The sequence below is a fragment of the Cannabis sativa genome, chromosome 8, assembly GCF_029168945.1.
Source record: "Cannabis sativa cultivar Pink pepper isolate KNU-18-1 chromosome 8, ASM2916894v1, whole genome shotgun sequence".
NCBI classification, from domain to species: Eukaryota; Viridiplantae; Streptophyta; class Magnoliopsida; order Rosales; family Cannabaceae; genus Cannabis; species Cannabis sativa.
In genome coordinates this window covers 34,220,394-34,248,164 of record NC_083608.1, presented here as the reverse complement: position 1 = coordinate 34,248,164, position 27,771 = coordinate 34,220,394, and the positions used below count along the sequence as shown (strand labels likewise).

The 27,771-nt window shown below is 35.9% G+C and overlaps 1 long non-coding RNA gene and 1 other non-coding gene across 3 annotated transcripts; one reads left to right on the top strand and one right to left on the bottom strand.

Annotated features, from left to right (window-relative positions):
• The first annotated feature begins 2,182 nt into the window (after positions 1 to 2,182).
• Positions 2,183 to 6,410, top strand: LOC115699005 (uncharacterized). Of its 2 annotated transcripts, none has more exons than XR_009684117.1 (5): positions 2,183 to 3,144; positions 4,107 to 5,016; positions 5,080 to 5,238; positions 5,354 to 5,724; positions 5,804 to 6,410. It is a non-coding gene; the product is annotated as an uncharacterized LOC115699005 (long non-coding RNA). The 2 variants fall into 2 exon arrangements; XR_009684118.1 differs by having other exon boundaries at positions 5,795 to 6,410.
• Positions 6,411 to 13,260: 6,850 nt separating this feature from the next.
• LOC115701591 (small nucleolar RNA R71) lies at positions 13,261 to 13,367 on the bottom strand. The gene has a single exon (XR_004008586.1). It is a non-coding gene; the product is annotated as a small nucleolar RNA R71 (small nucleolar RNA).
• Positions 13,368 to 27,771: the final 14,404 nt, after the last annotated feature.

Below are 27,771 nucleotides of genomic sequence, written 5' to 3'. Positions count from 1 at the left end.
ATCTTTCTATCTCTATAGATTTTGATGTCGAGAACATAGTTTGCTTCTCACATTATTTTATATTTTATGTATGACAATAGCTGAAGGTATATCCACCGCTCTTGTATATTGCAAATAAAGTGCAAAACAATTTTGTTCTAAACTTTATTTGCAAGTATACAAAAGCTATAATATATTTGTAAATATAACGAAGCTATTATAAGTATACCAAAGCTATGGTAGATTTTTTTTCAACCATTTTTTATTAACTATATTTGTAAAATATTATGAATATCTTATGAAAGATGATCACATTATTTCATGTTTTATGTATGACAATAGCTAAAGGTATATCCACCGCTCTTGTGTTCTATACTTTATTTGCAAATACACAAAAGTTATGGTATATTTTTAAATATAACAAAGTTATGGTATATTTGTAAGTATACCAAAGCTATAATATATTCTTTTCAACCATTTTTTATTAACTATATTTGTAAAGTATTATGAATATCAAAAAATATTTTTCTAAAAACTAAAGTAAAAATTTTATTCATTTAATTAAAATATTATTAAATTTAAAAAAAAAATAGATAAATTCCTCTTATTTATTTATTTAATTTTTAATATTCAAGTTATTCATTTTTAATTTATTTAAAAAGTAACAACTTACTAACATTATTTTTTAAACTAAAATAAATATAAATTAACTATTATTTTTTTAAAAAAAATATTATTTTAAATTTTAAATTCAAATTAATTTATTATTTAACTCATAAAATTAAAAATTTATCTTCATAAAAAAATTATATTAAATTGTACATTTTTTTTTTATTTTTTCATTATTCTTATTTTTTTAAATTTTATTGATAATAAAATTTTACTACTATAATATTGCATCTTCGACATACTCAAAAAAAGAAATACTTAAATCAAATACAATCTAAAATAAAATAAATAAAATACACATTAATAAAAACATACATATATCAAAAAAAAAAAATTGTGTACATATTCTCCAAGCTGCTAAAAGTCCTTTTGCCCAATCTAAAAATAACAAAAATAAAACATTTTCAATAAAATAAAAAAAAATAATATATAACTGAATATATATAAATAAACTATATATATGTATACATATATACACAGAATAAAAATAAACTATATACATATAAATAAATTATATACATTATATATGTATACATATTGCAGATGCTAAAATCCACAATCAATCGAAGATGATCGTATGTGGGCACCGACAACCTGTAGAACAAAGAAAAGAGTAACCGAGAAACCTTGGGACATCGAGATGGTGCCGGTCGAAGGGACTGCGATGATCAAGTCAGCAAGATTGTTAACAATGTAATAAAAAAGATGAGAATAAATGATCGAACTAAGTTACCACCTATCTTGACTATGGAAATAAGTATGTAGTTTTAGAGAGAATGAGAGAGGATAACTAAGAACTATTGAGATGACTGAAATTGATGGGCCTTTCTCAGTAACTAAGAGTGGCTCTTATAGGCGTCCATAGAAAGGCGTTACTCATCCCCTTGTGAAGCGCTCCTCTCCCATTTGATCAGGGAGATCGTTATTTGCGTGGTCAATTTGACTGATCACTTTAGAGATCGTTAGATGAGTGTTAAGACTCAGTCTCGTATACGGGTCAGATCATCGTGAGCTCAATGTTGGATCATGGATAATGTTAATGTCTAACTTGACTGTGTCGTTTTGGGCTTGTAAGGCTTGGTATGTTGATTGTATCGTCATAACTAGTCAAATAGTCCAACCCAATCTTGTTCTAGCATTCACTGGAAACATCGCATGTGACAGTGAGCCTGAGCTCAATTTTAGCCTCTACAGTTTGTCCCTACTCTTTAAGTTGAGTTTTGCTCGAGTTAAAGAGTATAAAGTTTGGCATAATCTTTAGAATTTTGATTTGAAAAATACCCAAATTATAAGGTCCATTATTGAAATAGATTGTTCGACCGGTTGTGTTCTATGTTAAATCGAATCGGAGAATATCCGGCTGGCATAGTTGAACGCTTTTGACACTCTAAAACATGAATGTTGTATTATATGGTGCATGTCTCATTTTGCGGGCACGTTAGCATGTGTGTTAAAATCTAGATGAATTTTTTCCATCCAAGCTTGTGTAGTCTAATTTCGACTACGACAAATCAGGATTTATGGAGTAGTTGAAACGAGAAACTTGACTCAAGAGAATGGCATCCCTTGCTTTTATAGTAGCAGTCACATTGATATTTAAAAGTTGGAATTGGTTTTAAATGTTGTTGTAATGGTTGACACCCAATTTATAAAAAAGTATCAATAAAAATCTATAAAAGAAATAACATTCAAGTTATAAAAATATCATTAGTGGAGTATCCATCAATTTACCAAAGATAATGAAATAAGTAGCAGTCAATTCATAAAATTGTATACAACACTCAATTTACTTGGAAATATAAGAATGAATAGCACTCAATTTACTAGGAAACTTACAAATAAATAGCACTCAAGGGGTATAAAAAAAATATAGAAAGAGATAGCTCTCAAATTATAGTAATGTTATTGAGAAAGTAACAGTCTATTAATGAAATAAATCTTTATTTGTAAAATAATACCATATAAATTGTCACAGTCAACATGTAGGATTCACAACAATCATTATCTGTCTCTTAGTGTTGCCTTCAAATAAGTTGATTAATGAGAGCAGTCAATTTGTGATTCAATGTAAGTATTAGTTACTTTGATTGTGAGAACAATGAGCACTCAATATAGAAATATTGTAGAAAGAGTAGCAATTAAATTATCAAATAGTGCTCAGTAGTCAAATGATAATAATAGTAGCAGCAGTGAGAAGGGGTGCCCAACGAGTGTACAATCAATCAATATCACTTTTATTATTATTATTATTGTCATTTGGGCCACGACCCACTATCATCATAAACCAATGGTTTTCAAAAAGCTTAAAAATAGCATAAGTTTTATCTACCAATAGAGACAAAATCCAAAGGATATAAGTCATCATTTTGTTTCAGACAAAAAATCAAATGGTCGAAGATTACCTTGCAAGTTCTTGGCAATTGAGCTCCTTCTTCAGTCGTTGGGCATTAACTAAAATTGGCTTATAATTTTGCTTCTTTCTCTCCAACAATTTCTGTAAGTTCTTTTTTTTTTTTTTTTAGAGAAATTTAAACTTTTTGTATTTTGAGCCCATTTTTTTTTGGGAAATTTACATGGTATACTAACTTTTGTCATTTTCTTACAAAAATACTGCCAGGTGGTATTTTTTACTTTTTTACTGTGTTTTTTTATAAGTTTCATACTGCAGTATACTGTGTTAAGTTTTCACTAGTGTTCTACTGGTGTTTTACTAGTGTTCTACTATTGTTTTGAGTTATTCTGCTTTGTGTTTTACTGGTGTTTTATAAAAACACAGTATTTTTGAAAATATTTCCGTGTGACAGTATTTTTGTAAAAGTTAATCCAAATTCCAGTATTTTTGTAAATTTCCCTTTTTTTTTGGTTCTCATGAGAACAATTAATTTGAAATTAGCTTAGAGAAAAAAGAAAAAGAGAGAGAAATCTATGTAATGAAGAGTTTAGCTTTATTTTCCTTAAAAAATGTGTATAGATATGTGTTTTCTTCATGCTTATAGATAAGAGGTTGGTGAAATATATATACTTTCTTACTGTAGATATTTTATTAATGCTTATCTTTATAAAATTGAATACTAGCTATACCTTACTTGTGAAATTGACTGTAGATATTTTTTGCTTGTGCGAGTGAGAATTGACTGTAGATGATTTTCGCTTGCAGGAATGAAAATTGACCGTAGATATCTTTTGCTTATGGGAGAGAGAATTGACTGTAGATGTTTTTTGCTTGTGGAAGTGAGAATTGACCGTAGATGTTTTTTGCTTGTGGGAGTGGGAATTGACCGTAGATGTTTTTTGCTTGTGGGAACGAGAATTGACCGTAGATATTTTTTTACTATCACTTGTAAATTAATTGTTGGAGTCCACTTATGTTTTTTTTTTTTTTTTTAATTGAGCTATATTTATGCATGATAGTTAGCCATGGAGGTTGATTGGTCTTTATATTTTGTTAATTTGTTTAGGTTGGCTGGAGCAAAATATGCCCAAGTCCAAGTATTGAGTTGTCGCTAGTAGTCCATGTAGAGCTTTTCTATGTAGGGTGTTTCTCATGCTACGGAAAACATGGATAGTACAATAAAGAATAGTAAAAGGCCTTTGTCAGATTGTTTGATTGAGGATCTTGAGAGTGACAAAATTCCTGTGGTAGTCCCACTTGAGCGAGTAACTCTTGTGCAAAATCCTGAGTGCGACAAAATAAATGTGGGTGAAACAGTCATAGTTAACGGAGAGGACCCAGAGATAATAGGTTATCTGATTGGTCCATTAGATGAGGGTATGGACGGATGTCGAGATGAGTGCTCTAGTGAGCCTACCGGGTTCCTTAATGAGAACCATGAATGTATTTTGACGAATACTAATTTGGAAAAATGGAGAATTTCTTATGACATACCCTCAAATGTGGAAATGAGACTGCCTAAGTCTCATGAGAGCCGACTGGGATATGGGAGGTTGGGTGTGTCTTTACAAAGCAGCTTTTGATTGTGGATTTCAGTTTCCTTTCATTCCTTTGGTGACCGAGATACTTAGTCTTTATGGAATATCTCTTGGGAAACTTATGCCCAACGGTTGGAGGTTACTCCTGAGCCTTGAACATTTTACTGAAAAGTTTGGTATTATAGTAGACCCCATAATTTTTAGGAAACGTTACTATGCTAAAGAGCACGAAAAAGAGAAGGGTGGAGTGCTACTTTTTTGTTGCACTAGGAAGAAACCATTTGTAACTTGTTTGACTAAGGCTGACGATTCAGATTGGAAGAAAGCATATTGCTTCTTTAGAGGTGATGGTTTATTTGAGTTAGGGGCCGAGAAGAATTAGTTCTTTGATCCATTTGGTGTTCGGAAAGAGTTTCCCATTCTCTTGGAAAATATTGAGTGAGTGTTGAATTATGTTCTATTATTGTGTTGGCTATGTATGTTGTATTAATGTCTTTTTAGTCCTTGGCCCAGATACTGACTTTGGGGCTCAACCTAATATGAACGAGTTTGTTGATCGAATTATCAAGGATATTTAATCTATAAAGGAGGAGCACCGTAATTTTAGGAAATTTCTCCCCAAAGGTTGCTTACAAAAATCACAAGACGTTATAGAAGAAGGTATCTCTAAACTTCAATCCCTTGAACACATTCACATCCTTCTTCTAACTCGAGAAGGTTGGAAGTAAGTTTACTATTTTGACTCACATGACCAAAGAGCAACGCATGTTTGCAGACAAGATGTCCCAAAAGAGGACGATCAAAATTCTTAAAGCTAGCGATGCCATGGATAGAGACAAATTGACAACAACTAAGAAGTTGAAGACTGAAGAGTCCAAACAAGTTTCTGAGAGTAACTTCACTGATGCTCCATTGACTCTATCTTCTCTTGGTACGTGCACTACAATTAAGAGGAATGCCGACTTTCTTGACTGAGAGGTTGTTGATGAAGCGGTTCTTCGAATCCCTCACACTGTATCAGTCTATTCTAACCCTTTGTCGATTGAAGGGGATGTAGATGGAATTCTCCATCCCGCTGATCGAGCACGATTGATTAAGCTTGGTTCAACTGGGGTTTCCAGCAATGGAGTGGCTGACGGTTACAAGGTAAGGACATTATTGATTGTAATATAAATTGTGATTGATTATTTTTTTAGTTATTAAAACTTGATTATAGCATTTGTAGATTCTTCAAGCCATGTTATTCATCCGGGAAAACTATCCTGCGTTGGAGAAGAGAACAAAATTGACTGCTGATAATGCTTTCCTGAAATTGGAGAATGGAAAGCATGTAGAAAAAGAGCGTGAACTTGAAGAAACCATTGAATCTTTGAAGGGTGAGCTTAAGAAGGTGAAGCAAGGGTTGATTGACGAGAAGAAAAGGGCAGAAGACCTTGTCTGTAAGGCAGAACAAGTTGCATTAACTGTTGTTATCAAGACTTGTAGAGAACTAATGATTGAGTACTATGCTGGAAGGAATGAATATTGGGATGTGGTTGGTGAAATTGAAACTTACCGTGCCCACATGTGTTTGGATGTTGATGGTGGGAGGATTGAACAACTTGACTATGCTTTTATCGAGGAAGCAACTGCTGAGATACTTGACCTTGGTACTATAAATGATTGAGAAGAACCCCATGCAAATGCTTAGTTTTGTTTTACATTATGCTTAGTGGTTCATGTGTCTTAACCTTTTTTTCTATTTTTAATATTGATATTGACTCAAACATGTCTCCTTTTGTGATCTATTTTTTGTTTGTGGTGCCTAGCGGGGTTGATGACTTTTGGAGGAAACATTTACCACTTATGTTCTAAATGGGATTTAATGTTTCTTTTTTATTTTATTTTGGAATTAAGTAACTAATCAACATAGAAATTTTAACAAATTTGGTATTAAACAAGTTAAATTTAGATTTGAGCGTACCGTGTAGCACCATAAATCATTGTCATAAAGTTAAAGGTAATTGAGACTCTAAATGTCTTTTGCAAGATTTGTGATTACTTCCACTTTGATAGTGTCTCTTACTTATTCCCCAGTTTGAGTGTGGGTGACGAAGCATGTCACAGTCAAACTCTCATACAGGAGCCAGGAACCATTGGGAGGTGTAGCCTTGTGATCGTCAAATTGTTGACTTGATAAGTTGTATCTGTTGGAAATATTTTACCAGGATCTAGATTTACTACCATGTATGTTTCATTAACATCCTAATATGAATTCTAAAACAATGAAATAAACACATATAAATTTTAGAAAACCTTACATTGGGTGCAGCGAAATATAATGACTCCTTCCGTTCAGATATCTAGCTCTTGATTCCTTTCTGTAGCAGAGCATTATCAATATCTGAACCTGGATCTCTTTCTCTCCTTCCTTTGATGCTAATTCTCCTTCTTGTTGGTTGAGTTTCCACAGTCTTACACACTATGATTGAGATACCACTTGATGTGCGTGGGCACTCACTCATTCACTCAAGGATTTCGAAATTTAGAGAAGAAAAGAGAAGGGAAGTGGTTCGGCCTATAGAGAAAAGAATAGGAGGCTCAGTTTTCATCTGACAGAATTAAGTGTGAATGAGAGCCATCACTATCTATTTATAGGTAACCACCTAGGTTTAAGTTAGAATTATTTGGCATTAAAATAATGAAAAAATAAATGATAAAACCCTATAAGTGTGGCCGGCCATGGGCTTTGGATAATGGGCCTCACTTATGTAATTTTGCTGTTTTATCATTCCTGCATCTTATTTTCTCAAAAACGCCAATTTTCAAATTCAACCATTTAAATGCCAATTCTAATTATTCAATAACTAAAAATTAATTATTAAATAATATTGTCATTTAATATATTTATTAATTAGACATATAAAGTCTCTTAATTAATAAATAAACCTAGAGTCTCTTTTCTTTACAATTTCGCCCTTGCTTAGTGAAAATTCATAAACTAGACATAGTCTAGCTTTAGAATTATAATTGATTAATTAAAATCAATTAACTGAGTCTTACAAGCAGTATGGTCTCAACTAGTATGGGGACCATGGGTCTATATATCCGAGCTTCCAATAAGTAGATCAAGAATTTATATCTTAAACTCACTGACTTATTAATTCTTCGTTGAATCCACGCATAGAACTTAGAATTGCACTCTCAGTACATAGAACGCTCTATATGTTCCACGATATAAATACGTCATTAGTTATCCATTGTTATAATCCTAATTTGATCAATGACCCTCTAATAGATGATCTACATTGAAAAGGCACTAAGTTACCGTTACACCTTCAATGTATTTTATCCTTAAAACACTTAGCTCCTTATAAATGATATTTCAGCGAAGTGAAATGAGATCTCCACCATTTATCTCTGTTTAGCCAAGCTCGAAGGATATCATCGTTTCACTTCTAAATCCCTATAGAAGTTATAGATTCCATAGTTATGTTAGCGCTCCCACTCAATTATACTATCATGTTCCCAAAATGTACGTATCACCCTGACTCAAAAGTAGGTTTAACTAACAAATCAAAGAACATGTATAATACTCTTGTGATCGAACCTAAACATATCAGGATTAAGATCATTTGATCTAGGATCAACAGGTGATATTGAATTGAATAGATATTACGGTAAATTTTAACAAATATAATCAAAGTTCAATATCAGTCCCTTCCGATGTATACTCCATACATCCGATGCTGGTAAACTTTGCCAATGCCCTGGAAAGGACATAACACTTATCCAAGGTGTAAGAATACCTATCGCCGATTATCATGTCAGTCTAAATCCAGTGAACTGACAAATCAGGGAATAAACTTTCGAACATATAATTAAGATTATATTCCACTGTGTTGACAACACTATAATCATTAACAAATGGATATGTTCTAGACTTAAATAGAATTCATACATTATGTACATAATCATGAAATAAATCATGTGAACCATACAACATTAAATGTTATTTCTGATCTTTATTAACTAATAAATCTGATTATATTGAAATGAGTTTTATTTAGGGCATAAAACCCAACAGTATCTGAGAAGGTAGTCAGTGGCAGAGCCATTGACTCTTCGATGCTTAAGTCAGTAGAGAGCGATTAAGATAAAAGAAATTTAAAAAGCGTCAAGTGTCGAATACATTACAAATTTTTTGTCATGACCTAGCTTCCTCATGATTTGATTTGATTCTAATAGTATATTGAGCCCATGGATTGATTAGTGCTCACGGCTTGTGCACTTATGATTAGGAATGGCCGCTAGTTTGTCAATTATAGGTTTTGAAGGATTGCCTCATTTGTGTGATTTATGTTGTCGACTCTCCAATGCTTAAGTCAGTATATTATTCATAGAAACTGTAATAAAAAAAGGATTGAGTTAGAAATGATACTATTTTAGATGAATGGCATTCCAACAATTGCCTATTTCTCAACCATCTTTTGCTTGAAGTCGATATGCCCCTTGTACTATTACTTTAGTAATCTTATAGAGGCCTTCCCAGTTGGGCCCAACTTACCAGCTCTTGCCTCTTTGGTGTTTTGAAATACTCAACGGAGCACCCAACTGCCCTCCTTGAATGTTCGTGCTTGGATATTTTTCTTGAAATGCTGAGTAACCTTTTGTTGGTATGTTGGGGCTCTGATCAAGGCTTGCTCTATTCATCATCAAGTGAGTCGAGCTTGAGGTTCATACTTTGCCAGTTCTGACCATAAGTCAAATGTTCATACCTAGAAGTGGGAATTCCTATCTCTGCTGGGATGACTGCTTCTATTTTGAAAGTGAGCGAGAAAGGGGTCTCACCAGTAGAGGTTTTTGCAGTAGTGCGATAAGACCACAGAACACCAAGCAATTCATCTGCCCACATTCCTTTGGCTTTCTCTAACCTCTTTTTTAATGTGTTGACAACAATCTTGTTTGTCAATTCTGCTTGACCGTTGGCTTGTGGATATCTTGGGGTCGAGAATGAGAGTTGGATTCCCCATTCTTTGCAAAAGTTCTAGAACTCTAAACTTACAAATTACAAGGCATTTTCTGTGACTATCTCCTTTGGCACTCCAAACTTGCCTATTATGTTTTTCCAAACAAAATTCTTAACTTTGAGATCTCTTACCTTTGCGAATGCTTCTGCCTCAACCCACTTGGTAAAATAGTTTGTTAGTGCTAGCATAAAGACTCGTTGTCCTGGAGTGGTCGACATCTTCCCTACTATGTCCATCCCCCACTTCATGAAAGGCCAGGGTGCTAGAGTTGAATGAAGCTTTTCTGATGGCATATGTGAAACTTGGGCGAACCGTTGGCATTTATCACATTTCAGTACACAGTTGAGGGAATCAGCTCTCATGGTTGGCCAATAGTAACCGGTAGTAAGTGCCTTATTGCTCAGACTTCTTGAATCTGAGTGGTTGCCACACTCACCTTCATGTAATTCGGTAAGAACATAATGAGCCTTTGTTGGATTGAGACACCTAAGTAAGGGCCCAGAATATGACCGTTTGTACAACTTACCGCCATAAAGAGTGAACCTTGTTGCCTTGGCTCTGATCTTTTGAGATTGACTCCTATCTTACGGGAGTGTGCCATCAGCCAGATACTGATTATGGGTGTCATCCAGCTAATGTTCTGTAACACATCCTTGACTTCTTCTTGAGGCTTCCAAACTATTGGCCATTGCATGTCAATGACTGAAACTGTGACTCCACTCTTTGCTTGAATTACTGACCCTAGGTTTGCAAGTGCATCAGCATGACTATTTTTGATCCTTGGTACTTGATTGATTGATATTTCAGTATAGCTCGACAGTCTTTCTTTAACAGTTTGGAGGTACGTCACCATCTTTAAGTGTTTAGCTTGGTATGTGCCATTGAATTGGTTGAATATGAGTTGGGAATCTGACGTGATCTCAAGAGCTTTGATATTCATCTCTTTGGTGAGGTCGAGCCCAGCAAGGAGCGCTTCGTACTCAGTTTTATTATTTGTTTCTTTGAAGTCACACTTGATTGCTTGTTGAATGACATCTCCTTGGGGTGAGGTGAGAACAATGCCTAAGCCACATCCTCTATTGCTACTTGAGCCATCTACTAACAACCTCCACTTAGAGTCAGATTGTTCTTTCAAGCACAATAACTCTTTTTCCACTTGTACCTACATGTCATTGGAAAAGTCAACAATAAAGTCATCTAATACCTGAGATTTGATTGTTGTCCTTGGTTAGAATGTGATGTCATATTCACTGAGTTCTACTGCCCACTTGGTGAGTCTTCTTGAAAGCTTTGGCATGTGTAAGATGCTACAAAGTGGATATTGTGTCAACACAATAATAGGGTGGCATTGAAAATATGGTCTGAGTTTGTGTCTTGCTGTGATAAGTGCTAGTGCCAGTTTCTCAAGTTGGTTGTATCTTATTTCTGCATTTAGAAGAGTCTTTGAGACATATTAGACGGGTTGTTGCCTTCCTTCCTCTTCTCTGATTAGCACAGCGCTGACTGCTAGGTTATAGAGTGCTTCTCCATCCTTAGGTTTTGCTAAGAGTGGAGGTGAGGCAAGATATTCTTTAAGTTGTCTAAGTGCATCTTCACATTCCTTTATCCACTAAAAGTCCTTCATTTTTCTCAGTGTTGAGAAGAACAAGTGACAACGTTCAGAAGATTTTGAAATAAAACGGCTGAGTGTTGCTATCCTCCCGGTAAGGCATTGGACGTCTGTTAGGTTATAATTAGCCTATGTTTCGGGTCTTTAAAGTTAGCATTATCTCGTCTATTGGTGTCTTTTGGAGTAGTTTTACGCTTGATTTTCATTATTTCAGGTTCCCGGAGAGTTAAAGTTCAAATTCAGTCAAATGGCGAAAAACTGGAAAAAAAAATTGGAAAATTCGGCTCCAGACGCGTCAATAGTCGCGACCTCATGAGAGCCAAGTCGCAACCCTTTTTCCTGGTCGCGACCCTGGTCGCGACTTCGAGATTTGGCAGAACCTCTGATTTTCGAGGTTTGCCTGTAGTCGCGACCAGCTTAAGGGCTAGTCGCGACTTGGTACGGACGTCGTGGTTTTGACCTAATTTTGATTTTTCTCTCAATTGGAGGCACACTACTCATCCCTATATAAGGAATACGACACTGAAGGTCAGAATTAAGCAGAAATAGACCTAAATAGTGGAGGCAAGTGGAGAGGAAGCTATCTGGAAGACCCGGAGCAATATCGCCTTCTAGTTTCTTTCTTTTACCCTTAATTTCTTCTTTTATGTTTGTTTTTGTTTCTGAATTAATCATGGATGCTTTTAGAGTTATGTTGAACTAAATTTCCCAATAACGGAGGATGATGAATGTTGTTTAAGTTTATGCCTAGTTAATAAATAATTGCCATTCCTTCATCTTATGTGTGAATACTATCTTTATTTGTGTTTAATTCCATGTGCAAGCTTGATCACCTTTTACATGTTCAATGATCTCAATTCGAAATCTGAAAAGTGAGAATTGAGAATGCTAAAATTTGGATAGTCTAGGTTTTGATGTGAAACGAAAGTATTTACATAGCCTCAGTGACTAATAGATTATTGCTTAATGCTGATTTTGTGTTGATTTAATTAAGAAGTTAATTAGAAAACACATTATTTAGAACCTAAAAGATCTGAAAAGAGTTAGGTTAATTTATAATCTGTCTTTCACATTGAGATAAGGATAGCAATTAGGTATTAAGATTGGTAACTTATCAACAGGATTCGCCTCCCTAACCTCTCATCTTGATTAATCTTTGTTTATTTTCTCTTTAATTTTCTGAGTTATTTACTTTCAAATTGCAAACTTATTATTTTACAAAATAGAATCATAAGTATAGTTTAGTAGTACTTAATCCAATTCCCTGTGGTTCGACCTCACTTGCGTGAGATACTACTTGATTGCGTATACTTGCGTAATAAACATAATTTTTGTAACAAGTTTTTGGCGCCGTTGCCAGGGAATTGTTTAAAGATTAATATTACACAAAATTATACTAACTTCTACTTTGGTATATTTTCTCTTGCTGATTTTTCTAACCTTTTTTCTTGCAATATTTTCGTGATCCATTTCAGGAATCCTAAGTGTATGCGCCGTCAAGGACAAGCTGTCATATTATTAGTTGATCCTGAAATCAAGAAAACTTGTAGGAGAAACCGAAAGAACAAGAGGCAAGAAGGAGTTTCAGCAACTGCTGAAACTTCAGAAATCATGGCTGATAATGTGAATGCTAATGCTGCGAACAATGGAGGTAATAACGGTAATAATGGTGGCGCTGTGGAAGATCAAGCTAATGGCCGTAGCTTGAGAGATTACATTCTCCCTACTCTGACGGGAGTGCAGTCATGTATCAGGCCACCGGCAGTGGATGCGAACAACTTTGAGATTAAACCTGCCATACTTCAAATGGTGCAGTCTTTAGTTCAGTTTGGTGGCCTCCCTTCTGAAGATCCTAACCTGCATCTCTCTAACTTCATGGAACTCTGTGAAACTTTTAAAGTCAATGGAGTTAGTGATGATGCCATTCGACTGAGACTATTCCCATTCTCTCTTAGAGAACGAGCCAAGAGTTGGTTGAACTCCTTGCCACCCAATTCTATTGCCACTTGGAATGATCTGGCAACGAAATTCTTGTCAATGTTCTTTCCTCCAGCCAAGTCTGCAAAGCTGAGAGGAGAAATCAACAACTTCTGCCAACAAGATAATGAATCTCTCCATGAGGCTTGGGAGAGGTTTAAAGATCTGATCAGAAAGTGCCCTCATCATGGTATAGAGAAGTGGATGCTGGTTCACAACTTCTACAATGGGTTGGTAGGAAACACTAGAACTCTAATAGATGAAGCAGCTGGTGGAGCCTTTATGAGAAAGAGTGCTAATGAGGCTTATGATCTATTGGAGGAGATGGCTCTAAACAATCAGCAGTGGCCAACTGAAAGGATTCAATCAAAGAAGGTAGCTGGTGTGTTGGAGGTTGATGCCATCACAAAGTTGACAGCTCAGGTTGAGGCATTGACAAAGCTAATTGCAGGGCAAGCTAAACAAGCCCAAGTTGTTTGTGAGTTATGTGGAGGAAGTCATCACTTTTCAGAGTGTCAAGCAGATGTGGATGATTTACCAATGGATGAAGCTAAAGCCATTGGAAATTATTCACAGAATAACATCAACAATTATGGGTTCAACCAGGGTAATAACCGAAGAAACAGTGGGTTCTATCAGCAACGAAATCAGAACCAGAATCAGAATCAACAGTTTAATCAACAAACCTCTGGTGGAAATTCTAGTTTGCAAACAGATTTACTGCTTCAATTCATGACTGAAACTAGATCTTCAATCAAAGACCTGCAAACATAGATGGGCCAACTAGCAACTCAGGTAGCAACCCCTCCTCAAGGTAATTTGCCTAGCACAACTGAAGTAAACCCCAAAGAAAACTGCAAAGCGATTACCCTGAGAAGCGGTAAAAATTATGATGGTCCTGAACTGCCACAACCAGCGAACGGAGAAAAGGAGAAGGAAGCTCAACCAATGCCAACCCCAACACCAACACCAACATCAGAGAAGGCTACTGATAGCCCAACACAACCACAACAGTCTCCACCAATTAGCATTGATCACCATGTGAAAATACCCTATCCTCAGAGGCTCAGAAAGTCAAGTCTAGACAAGCAGTTCACCAAATTCCTAGAGGTCTTCAAAAGACTACACATCAACATTCCTTTTGCTGAAGCCTTGGAACAAATGCCCCGTTATGTGAAGTTCATGAAGGAGATATTGTCTAAGAAGAGAAAATTGGAGGACTATGAAACAGTGGCATTAACTGAGGAGTGTAGCGCCATTTTGCAAAAGAAACTACCGCCCAAGCTTAAAGATCCGGGTAGTTTCAATATTCCATGCTCTATAGGGGGTTCGGTGGAAACTAAAGCTCTATGTGATCTAGGAGCAAGCATTAATCTAATGCCTTTGTCTGTCTTCAAGAGGCTAGGATTGGGAAAAGCAAAGCCTACAACAGTGACTTTACAACTGGCAGATCGTTCTTTGACTCATCCTCGTGGGATAATTGAAGATGTACTGGTGAAGGTTGGTAAGTTTATCTTCCCTGTTGATTTCCTAATTCTTGATATGGAGGAAGATTCAACTATTCCCATTATTTTGGGAAGACCATTCTTAGCCACGGGCCGAGCAGTAATAGATGTTCAAAAGGGAGAGTTAAAAGATGAAGAGGTCAATTTTAATGTTTTTGCCCCAACTGACATTCCTACCCGTTGCAAGATTGAGATGGTGAAGGGTTCTTTTGTTAAAGCTGATAAGAAGAAAGCAAAGCCTAAAGAGCGACTTTGAACGATTCAACGTCGTTGGAAAAGATTGATGTGTGGTAGTTCTGAAGGTGAGCTTACTCTTGTGCAAAAATCTGAAATCAACACTATTGGTGGTCAATTTTCTTCATTTAGTACGAGGGCTCTTTTGGATGAAAAGGGTCCACCCAACCCTTTCTGAAAGGGTCTCAGGTAAGTCTCTTCTCTCTGCATTTTATTGTATACATTGGGGACAATGTCATATTTAGTTTGGGGGGAGAGACTTAAAATTTTAAAATTCTACACTTTAATTTCTGCATATTAATTTTCTGTTTTAGTTTTTTGTTTTAGTTAAGGAATGACAATAAGCTTGACGATAGTTGTATGCTGCTGATTAGTGTGATGTGATCTGAAATTGTAAAATAACTGTGTGCTTGATTTTGTTAACTCTTTGGATTAGTTTGGATGCTTAGAAACCTGTGTTTTTCTGAAATTTCTCAATCTGTGAAAATTGTTATAACTGTTTTACTATGGTTTGTGGTAAGATTGACAGGATAGCTTAGAATTTGCATGTTTATTCTTTTGAGACGAAATCCTTGATAGTGTTCAATTGGAATATGACTTAGGCATTTGTTGGATAGTTTGAGCCTTTCAAGCCTACCATAATAATGTGTATCCCTAGTGAACCTTTTGAGCCTAAACCTGTTTTGTTTTTCACCCATTGATTTGAAAAATTTTGCAACCACACTATTAATTTTTCTTCACCATGCTATCCATGATATCATAAGCTACATAATTAGTTTGGGGGAGGAGAAACATTTAGTGTGAGGAAATAGTGAGAGGGAGAAAGACTTGGAAGATTGAGAAGAGGAAAAAATTGTAGTCAATGTCACTGAAAAAAAATATGAAATATGAAGAAAAAAATAGAACAATAAATATATATATATACATATAAAATAAAGGAAAATATGTTTGAAAAAAAAAAAGAGATTCAGTGATGTTGGAAAAATAATAGAGATATCTTCTATCAATCTTGGTAAATTTGGGGAACATTATGGGATTCTAGAAAAAGAAAAGTAAGAAGCTTGTGGGTTCTATTTGTGTGCTTATGATATTTTGAGCCAAAAATTATCTTTTGCCTATCCCTGAATATCTGAGCCATTATACTTAAGCCTTTAAAAGACCTAATGATTCCAAAGAATACTGTCAACATTAGTGAAGAAAGGTAAGCATGCAAGCTTATGAGTTATCGGGTTGTGGAACTGTTGGAAAGAGTAAAACTTTTATAACAGTGTTTCACATTTGAATAAATTGTTGCAGTTGTACATAGTGTTATCAATTGAGCATCTGAGTTAATTGTTAGAGTTAGTAGGATCAAAATTCTAGTTTATGCAAGGAAGAAAACAGAGCATGAGTCAGCAGCATAGTAATTATCTGATAGCGTAGTTAGTTTTTTTTTTTATCTTACTCGGGGGCGAGTAAGAATCTAGTTTGGGGGATTTTGTTAGGTTATAATTAGCCTATGTTTTGGGTCTTTAAAGTTAGCATTATCTCGTCTATTGGTGTCTTTTGGAGCAGTTTTACGCTTGATTTTCATTATTTCAGGTTCCCGGAGTGTTAAAGTTCAAATTCAGTCAAATGGCGAAAAACTGGGATAAACTGGAAAAAAAAATTGGAAAATTCGGCTCCAGACGCGTCAGTAGTCGCGACCTCATGAGAGCCAGGTCGCGACCCTGGTCGCGACTTTGAGATTTGGTAGAACCTCTGATTTTTGAGGTTTGCTTGTAGTCGCGACCAGCTTAAGGGCTAGTCGCGACTTGGTACGGACGTCGTGGTTTTGACCTAATTTTGATTTTTCTCTCAATTGGAGGCACACTACTCATCCCTATATAAGGAATACGACACTGAAGGTCAGAATTAAGCAGAAATAGACCTAAATAGTGGAGGCAAGTGGAGAGGAAGCTATCTGGAAGACCCGGAGCAATATCGCCTTCTAGTTTCTGTCTTTTACCCTTAATTTCTTCCTTTATGTTTGTTTTTGTTTCTGAACTAATCATGGATGCTTTTAGAGTTATGTTGAACTAAATTTCCCAATAAGGGAGGATGATGAATGTTGTTTAAGTTTATGCCTAGTTAATAAATAATTGCCATTCCTTCATCTTATGTGTGAATACTATCTTTATTTGTGTTTAATTCCATGTGCAAGCTTGATCACCTTTTACATGTTCAATGATCTCAATTCGAAATCTGAAAAGTGAGAATTGAGAATGCTAAAATTTGGATAGTCTAGGTTTTGATGTGAAACGAAAGTATTTACATAGCCTCAGTGACTAATAGATTATTGCTTAATGCTGATTTTGTGTTGATTTAATTAAGAAGTTAATTAGAGAACACATTATTTAGAACCTAAAAGATCTGAAAAGAGTTAGGTTAATTTATAATCTGTCTTTCACATTGAGATAAGGATAGCAATTAGGTATTAAGATTGGTAACTTATCAACAGGATTCGCCTCCCTAACCTCTCATCTTGATTAATATTTGTTTATTTTCTCTTTAATTTTCTGAGTTATTTACTTTCAAATTGCAAACTTATTATTTTACCAAATAGAATCATAAGTATAGTTTAGTAGTACTTAATCCAATTCCCTGTGGTTCGACCTCACTTGCGTGAGATACTACTTGATTGCGTATACTTGCGTAATAAACATAATTTTCATAACAACGTCCTTAATTGATTTTGGTGATTGAATGTTTTGTATGGAGCGTATTTGATCTGGGTTTGCTTCGACTCATCGCTTTGTCACCAATTATCCTAGAAATTTACCTAAGGAAACACCAAAAGAACACTTTGCAAGGTTGAGTTTCATATTATATTTTTCAAGTGCCTGGAATGACTGTTCGAGATGATTAAGGTGGTCTGCTGCTGCTAGCAATTTGACGAGCATGTCATCAATAGATACTTCCATTGACCTCCCTAGCATGTCTGCAAACATCTGATTTACCAATCTCTAATATGTTGCACTGACGTTTTTAGTGCAAACGGCATGACCTTGTAACAGAAGGTCCCTCATTCTGTGATGAATGATGTCTTCTCTTGATCATCTGGGTGCATAAGGATTTGGTTGTGCCTAGAAAATGCATAAATGAAGCTAAGGAGCTCCTGCCCAGCCATAGCATCAACAAGCATGTTGATGTGAGGGAGCAGAAATCAATCTTCGGGGCACGCCTTGTTGAGGTCTGTGAAATCGATACAAATCCTCCACTTTCCATTCTTTTTTTGGACGACAACTACATTGGCCACCCATTCTGGATAGTTGACCTCTCTGACTCATCCAATGACGATGAGCTTTTGAATTTCTTCATTGATCACTTTGTTGCATTCGGGAGCGAACTCTCTTCTTTCCTGCTTGACTGGAGGGAAATTGGGGTCTACCTGCTACTTATGCATAACAATGTTAGGGTCTATACTTGTCATATCTTTGTGAGACCAAGCAAAGCTGTCATGATGCCTGATGGAAAATTCGATCAACTTTGCTCGAATTTCTGGTGTGAGCTTGGCCCCAATTTGTACTTTGTGCTCTAAGAATTCCTTGCTAATGCTCACTTCGTCTAGTTCCTCCATGTTAGGTTCATCTGGATCAATCATTACATTTGACTGTTGTAGTTGCTATAAAGTTGATTGTTTTTCTTTTAGGGTGCTCTGATAACACTCTCGCACTACTCTTTGTGCCCCTGATATCTGCTTTATTCCCCATGGTGTAGGAAATTTGATAACTTGGTGGTATGTGGATGGCACAACTTTTATCTCATGTTACCATGGTCGGCCAAGGATGGCATTGTATGAAGAAGGACAGTCAACAACGATGAACTTGGTTTGGAGGTTTACTCCTTCTTCCCAAACATATAAGTTGACCTCTCCAATCAAGTGCTTTTGCTCACCATTGAACCCGATTAGACTATAGATTTGTTGGTGATTGTTGACTCGCCAACTTTCATATCCCTGAGAGCATTGAGAAATAAAATGTTAGCAGAACTTCCATTATCGATCAATACATGTTTAATAAAACAGTTTGCAATATATAATGAAATGACTAAGGCATCATGGTGATGGTGGAGCAAATCTGTGGCTTTGTCATTGAGAAAGCTAATGGTCTGTCCAACAACTATCTCTAGCTTTCTCGACTTTCCTTCACTGTTGATTGGTTCTCGTGCATGGCGTTTAGCTGCTGAATACGTAATTTTACTAACTTCTTATCCTCTTGAGATCACATTCATGGTCCTCGCATTCTGAGGGGGTTCAGGTGGACTCTCTTATCTTTTATCCCCTTCTGCTACGGTTGTTTTGCCTTTATCACAAAAGAAATCTTGTAGTTGTCCTCAACAAAGTAGCCCTGCAATTTCAAACTAGAGTGCTATACAATCAGCTGTGGTGTGTCCGTGATTACTATGAAATTCATACCATTTGGTCATATCTTTCAGAGCTTCTGGCTTTTGAATCTTCCCAGGCCACTTGACTTAATTTCCCATGCCTTTCATTATCGTAACCACTTCATTAGGGTCTATTGTTAGAGTATACTCCGGAATTGGTGCTTTATCTTGATAGCCTCTAAACTTTTGGGATGATTATCCCCTTTCTTGGTAATCACGTGATCGTTGGGGCAGAACTCTTCCACCGCCTTGAAATGACATGGATCTGTTAGTGGGGTATGGTTAAACATGATAAGATGACTTGCGCTCTACTCATCTTGGCCCCTGATTCTCACGAGAACTTAAGTAGTTGGAGATCGGTTGCCTGTTCATTCATCTTCCTCCCATTTGATATGAGCCCATGCTTTGGCAAGCACATCCTCCATAGTCCTGCAAGGGTAGTTAGTTAATTCTTTATATAGGTCAGATTCTACCAGAAGGCTTTTTTGGAAGGCTGTGACGACTGTGTCCACGTTGCAGGCCGTAATTGACACTTTCTCGGCATTGAGCCTTGCTACATAGTCTCTTAGCGATTCATCCCTTCTTGTCTAATTCTATAGAGGTCATCTGATAGCTTCTCCAGTTTCCTGCTACTAGCAAATTGCTCTACAAAAATACCAGTTAATTGAGAAAAAGAAGCAATAGAATTATTAGACAAGTTTGTATACCAATGAAGGGTTGGGCCAACTAGACTAGACCCAAACCCTTTACACATACACACCCCGCGTAACTCGGAAGGTATTGCGGCAGTGAACATCATTTGCTTGTAGCTAGCTATGTGGTCATTGGGATCAATCGTTCCATCATACATTTTCATTAGTGGGAACATAAACTTCTTTGGCATTTTGACCAAGGCGATTACATCTACAAAGGGTCAATCTATAAAGCTGCTAGGTAGGCTTTTTTTATTGGAGTTGGTACTCCTGGGATTCTTTGGATCATGGCCTCCATGCCTTCCAGTTTTCGTGCAATTATTTGTTCAATCAACTCCTCTTGGGTAGGTGGACCATTCACTCCTGCATTCACAATAGAAGGTGTTAAATCAATTATTGCATTGTTTGCTCTAGTAAGGGATTGTTAGTTTAGAGAGCCTTCGGGAACAGTCAGGTTAGTCAAGTTGACTGCTGGAGGGATGGCTAACGAATTGACTGTTGGAGGAATAGCTGACGAATTGACTGCTAGAGGATGAATTGACTGCTTGAAGAATGGCTGACAAATTGACTGATGGAGGAATGGCTCATGAATTGACTGCTGAACCCATATTTTGATTGACTGTGGTTGTTTGTTGTCCGATAGTGACATTAGTTACCCCTATTGTTGATGGTTGTCCGATCACTTGGCTTGATCCTCCTATTGGGGTATCATCAAGTGATTGCATTGGATCAATTAGAACTTGGAATCTTCTTCAACTATTGTTCGGTGTTGCCATCGAAGCAGTCAATGACTCAAGTTGGACCTTTAGTGCGACATTCTCCTTCTTGAACAACGCATTTTCTCTTTCCACTGCTTGAGTGCGCTCCAAGTTTTCTTTCATTTGAGCCGTGAGAGTGGCGAGTTGTTCACGGAAGCTGGTCTGTTCCTCATAGATTTCTCCTTCCTCCATGTGCTCCACCATTGCTCTAGTGTGGGTTGACTCCTTTACTCGATTGTAGCTTGTCAGAGCCCCACGGTGAGCGTCGAATTGTAGATGCTAAAATCCATAATCAATCGAAGATGATCGTACGCAGGCACTGACAACTTGTAGAACAAAGAAGAGAGTAACTGGGAAACCTTTGGACACCGAGATGGTGCCGGGCGAAGGGACTCTGGCGGTCAAGTCAGCAAAATTGTTAACAATGTAATAAAAAAGATGAGAATAAATGATCGAACTAAGTTACCACATATCTTGACTGTAGAAATAAGTATGTAGTTTTAGAGAGAATGAGTGAGTGAATGAAAGTAAGAAGTAATGGGATGACTAAAATTGATGTGCCTCTCTCAGTAGCTGGGAGTGGCTCTTATAGGCATCCATGGAAAGGTGTTACTCATGACCCCTCACCGCCCCTTGTGAAGCTCCCTTCTCCCACTTGATCAGGGAGATCATTATTTGGGTGGTCAGTTTGATTGATCACTTTAGAGATCTTTAAATGAGTGATAAGACTTAGTCTTGTATACGGGTCGAATCATCGTGAGCACAATGTTGGATCATGGATAATGTTAATGTTTGACTTGACTGTATCGTTTTGGGCCTGTTGGGCTTGGTATGTTGATTGTATCGTCATAACTAGTTAAATAGTCCAACTCTATCTTGTTTGAGCATTCTTTGGAAGCATCGCATGTGACATTGAGCCTGAGCCCAATTTTGGCCTCTACACATATATAAATTTATATACACAGAACAAATATATACATATATATAAACAAAACAAATATATATACATATATATTGTTGGGAATATTTTACCAGGATCTAGATTTACTAACAAGTATGTTGAATTAACATCCTAAATATGAATATCTCTAAAACAATGACATTAAACACATAAGAGTTTTAGAAAAACCTTACATTAGTTGCAGCGGAATATAATGACTCCTTCTGTTCAGATCTCTAACCCTTGTTCCTTTGTGTCGTAGAGTATTATCAAGATCTGAGCTTGGATCTCTTTCTCTCCTTTGGGTTTGGTTACCACCGTCTTACTCAGTATGATTGAGTACTTGACTTGCTATGTGTAGGCATGACACTCTATCACTAAGGGTTTGAGTATGAAGAACAAGGAAGGAGGCTTAAAAACTATATAAAAGGTGTCTCTCATCTATTAGTTGTCTGACAGAGTTAGAAACTAGATTTTGGCAGGTTGAATGAGTTGGATGAGATGAGAGCATCATGTTCCTTTTATAGTGTTTCAACTAAGGCTTAGGGTTGAATTATATGGATTAAAAAAGAATAAAATATTGGGCAAAAATCAACACTAAGGCCGACCATATAATAAACCAATCTCTAATTACAAATTTACCACTTTATTTCAACCACTTATTCTTCTTTTCAATAATACCATATTTTCCAATTCAATCTTATAAATGCCAAAACTATTTATTAAATAATTATAATTAATTATCAAATAAAATTTTCATTTATATTATTTATTAATTAGACCATACAAAGTCTCTTAATTAATAAATCAACCTCAAAACCTCTTTTCTTCACAATTAAGCACTTGCTTAGTGAAAATTCATAAATAAGACATAGTCTAATTTAGAATTATAATTGATTAATTAAAACTAATTAACTGAGTCTGTAACCAGTATTATCTCAACTAGTGAGGAGATCATCGGCCTATAAAACTGAGCTTTCAATAAGTAAAACTAGAATTTACCAAGTAAATTCTCAACTTATTAACTCTGCCTTGCGCCACTATAGATTTGGAATTATATGGTACTCTCAATTATATAGAATGATCTATATGTACCACGATATAGATATATTATGATTATCCATTGCTACAATCCTAATAGTCAAAGATCCTCTATCGATGTTCTACATCGAAGAGGATAAATTTATCGTTCTACCCTTCAATGTATTTTATCCTTAAAATACTTAGCTACCTATAAATGATGTTATAGTAAACTAATATAATTATTGAAATGAGATCTCAATCATTTATCTCTATTCAGCCAAGCTCGAAGAAAATCATCGTTTCACTTCTAAATACTTATAGAAGCTATAGATTCCATATCTATGATCAGCGCTCCCACTCAATAATTGAACTACCATGTTCCCAAGATGTAAATATTTGCCAGAACCGTTGGTTAGCTTCCACGAACAACTTGAAGAACATAACTAATACAATTAAGCTGAACCTAAGCATATAAGGATTAAGATCCATAGACCTAAGATCAACCATTGATATTAACTTAGAAAGATATAACAATAAGTTTATGATATTATATTCAAGTTCAATATCAGTCCCTTCCAATGTATACTCCATAAATCCAATTCTGTTAAACTTAGCCAATGCCCTAGAAATGACGTAACACTTATCCAAGATGTAAGTATACATTATCGCCGATTATCATACCGGTCTAAATCTAGTGAATTGACAAATCATGGGAATTAAACTTTTGAACATATAATCATGATTATATTTGATTGTGTTGACGATACCATAATCATGAACAAATATATATATTTATATATGTTCTAAACTTAATAGAATTTATACATTAAACATCATCATGAAATAAATCATGTGAACCATGCAACATAGAATGAATTCTGGTCTTTTATTAATTAGTAAGTGTGATTATATTGAAATGAGTTTTATTTAGGGCACAAAACCCAACATATATATACACAAAACAAAAATTATATACATTATATATACAGTTAACGCAGATTTTCGTTAACCAAATTTGAGCCTCGCGATGATAATTCAACACAGAAAAAATAAAAGCTATGAAAGCAAAATATATGAACACAAGATTTTTTACGTGGTTTTGCAGTTAAAATTCTACATAGTCCACGAGTCAATCTTATTAAGATTTCTTATTATTTTTTCTAGGGCCTCTCTCTTCAGAGTTTTTCCCCCTTTTTTGAGATTGTTTGCCACTATTTATAGTTGCATAGTGGCAGTTAATTACAAAGCTAACCAAAATATGTTTACAACCATTATCCCTAAAATTGTGGGATCTGATTACAAATCAAGCCAAATAAATGAGGTTTTTACATAGCTGTGAATATTCCACTTTTATTGGGTCGAGATGAACGCGTAATCATAAATATACAGTAAGTCTCATAGGGATGCCTTGCTGAGAATGGAGCCAAGATAACTTTGGTAGCGAGCAATTGTTTGTCATTTGGCTTTTCAAGACTAATATTATTTTAACTCTGATAACTATGCTGTTCTGGTGTCGAGATGATCTTCCTCGCATGCATACCACCTTTTAGCGAGATAAGCCCCTCGTTGTCTGTTATCTTGACTCGTCACACTATCTATACTCAGTTTGTATATCGTATAATATACGTTAAGTATTTTTAGTGTTGTTGTTTTCTCTTTCACGCAGCGAGGTTGAGGCCTCGTCATGAACGCATGCACCCACATGGTTTCTTATCAATACATAAGTTAGCAGTTCGTACGTTTCTATCTCGTAGAAGACTATTCAGCCAGTCGAGTTATAAACATACCCTGCAAATTATATTCCAACGAGTTGTTCCATGTTAAGTATGCTTTTCGTTTGCGTGTTTGAGTTCTTCGTTCTTCCCAGCTCGACACGTGTCTTCCTCTGATGTGTTTACCGAATCTCGGGTATAATAATTGCCTCTTAAAAAGAGCTTTTAAATGATTACAAAGGGTATTTTTGTCATGTTCCTTTTATTTTTTTAAAAAAATACATTCCCTCTGATTTTGGCAGTTGTGCGGTTTCGAGGTACATCAAAATTAAATGACCATCTTTTTCACTTCCGCTTTGAATCATGCGCATTGGATGAAATCTTTCTTTGATCTAACGAAACCATTATCATGGGTATAAAATAAGAAAAAAGGAACCACCTTTGCACCATTTCAGAAAGTTTGGGAAAAACTCTTAAACTTCTTCTTCAAGGATCACCATTAAATCCGTCCAAAGACTTGCATGCCATCCTTGTCCTTAACCTTTTTCTTGCGAGTTTCCTCCAACTTCATTTTCTCAAAGCGATCCTTGCTTCGCTCGACGGAATTACCAAGCATTGCCCCAAGCCCTAACTTCAAATGGTAAGTTGCTTTCTTCTTTCTCATGTTTATTACATAGTGTGGATCAGTTACTTGATTCGTTTGTATTGTTATCATCTCATCTGGTTTTGGTAGTTTTTTAGGGTTAAAACTGTTCATACTAGGATTCAGAAAAAATGTAGGTTGTTTTAAGATCTCCAACTCATTACCTTCTGGTTTGATAAAATTCTCTCCAGGGATTGGGACTGCTTTTCGCTGGCAGCAATAACCCACTATGGTTCAGGAATTTATTGTCGAGAAGTTTTAGAGTTTAAGTTTCCTACAAAATTGGCCATCCCATATAAACTCAACCCCTCAAAACCTACCTCCAAATTTGAGCTAAACAATGCTAGGGCTAGGGAACACACAGTGAGAACCCAATAGGAAGATATTGTTGGAAATTATTTTACCAGGATCTTAGATCTACTCACAAGTATGTTGATTAACACCCTAAATATGAACTTTCTAAAACGATGAAATAAACACATACAAAGTTTAGGAAACCTTACATTGGGTGCAGCGGAATTAAATGACTTCTTTCGTTCAGATCTCTAACCCTTGTATCCTTTCTGTCGCAGAGTATTATCAAGATCTGAACCTGGATCTCTTTCTCTGAATCTTTGATGCTGAAACTCCTTTTGCTGATGATCTTTCTTCACGATCTTCCTCACTATGATTGAGGTATTGCTTGCTGTGTGTGGGCACTACTCTAATCACTAAGGGGTTTCGAAATATGAAGGAAGAAGACAGAGAGAGAGAGAGTGGCAGCCAAAGGTAGAGAGAGAGGCTCAGGTTTTTCTGAATGAGAAGTGTGTTTTTCCTGAAGCCTTCACTACCTATTTATAGCATTCCACTAGGGTTAGGTTTGAATTATTTGGCATTAAAATAATGAAAATATCATAGGTAAAACTCCTAAAAAAGTGGCCGGCCATGGCTTATTGGATTTGGGCCTCACTTTTTTGCAATTTTGCAGTTTTATCACTTTTGTATCTGATTTTCTCAAAAATGCCAATTTTCTAATTCAACCATTTAAATGCCAATTCTAACTATTTAATAACTATAAATAATTATTAAATAATATTGTCATTTATCATATTTATTAATTGAACCATACAAAGTATCATAATTAATAAATATGCCCCTAATAACTCTTTTTTTACAATTTTGCCCTTACTTAGTGAAAATTTCACAAATAGACATAGTCTAATTTGAGAATTATAATTGATTAATCAAAACCAATTACATGAGTCTTACAAATAATATTATCTCAACTAGTGCAGGGACCATGGGTCTATATAACCGAGCTTCCAATAAGTAGATCAAGAATTTATCACTAAAATTCACTAACTTATTAATTCTTCGTTGAATCCACGCATAGAACTTAGAATTGCACTCTCAGTATATAGAATGCTCTATATGTTCCACCATATAGACATATCATTAGTTATCCATTGTTATAATCCTAATGTGATCAATGATCCTCTATATGAATGATCTACACTGTAAAGGGATTAGATTACCGTTACACCCTGCTATGTATTTTATCCTTAAAACACTTGACCCCGTATAAATGATATTTCAGCTTATGTGAAATGAGTACTCCACCATTTATGTTCGTTTGGTCAAGCTCGAAGGAAATCATCCTTTGCTTACTATTCGCCAGATAGAAGCTATAGATTCCATGTTTATGTTAGCGCTCCCACTCAATTGCACTACCGTGTTCCCAAAATGTACGTATCACCCTGACCTAAAAGTAGGCTTAACTAACAAATCAAAGAGCACGAATAGCCTTTCAAGATTGAGCCTAATCATAACAGGATTAAGAACATTTGATCTAGGATCAACTAGGCGATATTGACTTGAATAGATTTACGGTAAGTTTAATAAATCTAAGTCAAAGTTCAATATCGGTCCCTTCCGGTGCATATTCCATGCATCCAACCTGAGCTTTACTTTAGCCAATGCTCTGGAAAGAACATAGCATTTCTCCAAATGCAAGTAAATTCTCGTTGTAGATTATCATATCAGTAAAACCCTATGTCTGATAAATCTAGGAAACTTTATTCACATAGTCATGTTTACTTTCCAATGTGATGACAACACAATAAACAGGATCAAGTATGTGAAAAGGGTTTAAGATGAATTTATAAATCAAATAGACAAGCAATTGATAAAGTGAACCAAAACTTACACAAATGAATGAAAAATACTTCTGTTTCTTTATTTATGTTAAATAAAATAGATTACATTGAAATGGAGTTTTATTTAGGGCATAAAACCCAACAGATATTTCTAGTTGCTACAGGCGCTTCTTGCAAGATATAACCGAAGGCAAACGTTGATTCTTGCAAGAAGTAGCCTGGCCGGAACCACCCAGCGCGTCCTTTAAACCTGTGGCAAAGCCTTTGTTTTACCCAACGTCATAATTGCTTTTGAACTAGGTGACTTCGATTTCGAGATTGTGCCTCCCAAGCCACGTACGTGTAAATCTCCTCAGGATCCCAGCGTCACCTTCGAGGCTGAGATAATAGAATCAAAGGTGCAATCTATCTTAGGCTATACGGGCGACCTGCTAAAGACCTGTGGAATTTCACTTGGGCAATCATGCCAGGTTAGGTCAGTGCGAGAGGGTGAATTCAGTTGCTACCCCCTGGATGCTTTACCGGCAGTAACCCAGGAACCAGTGGTGAGAC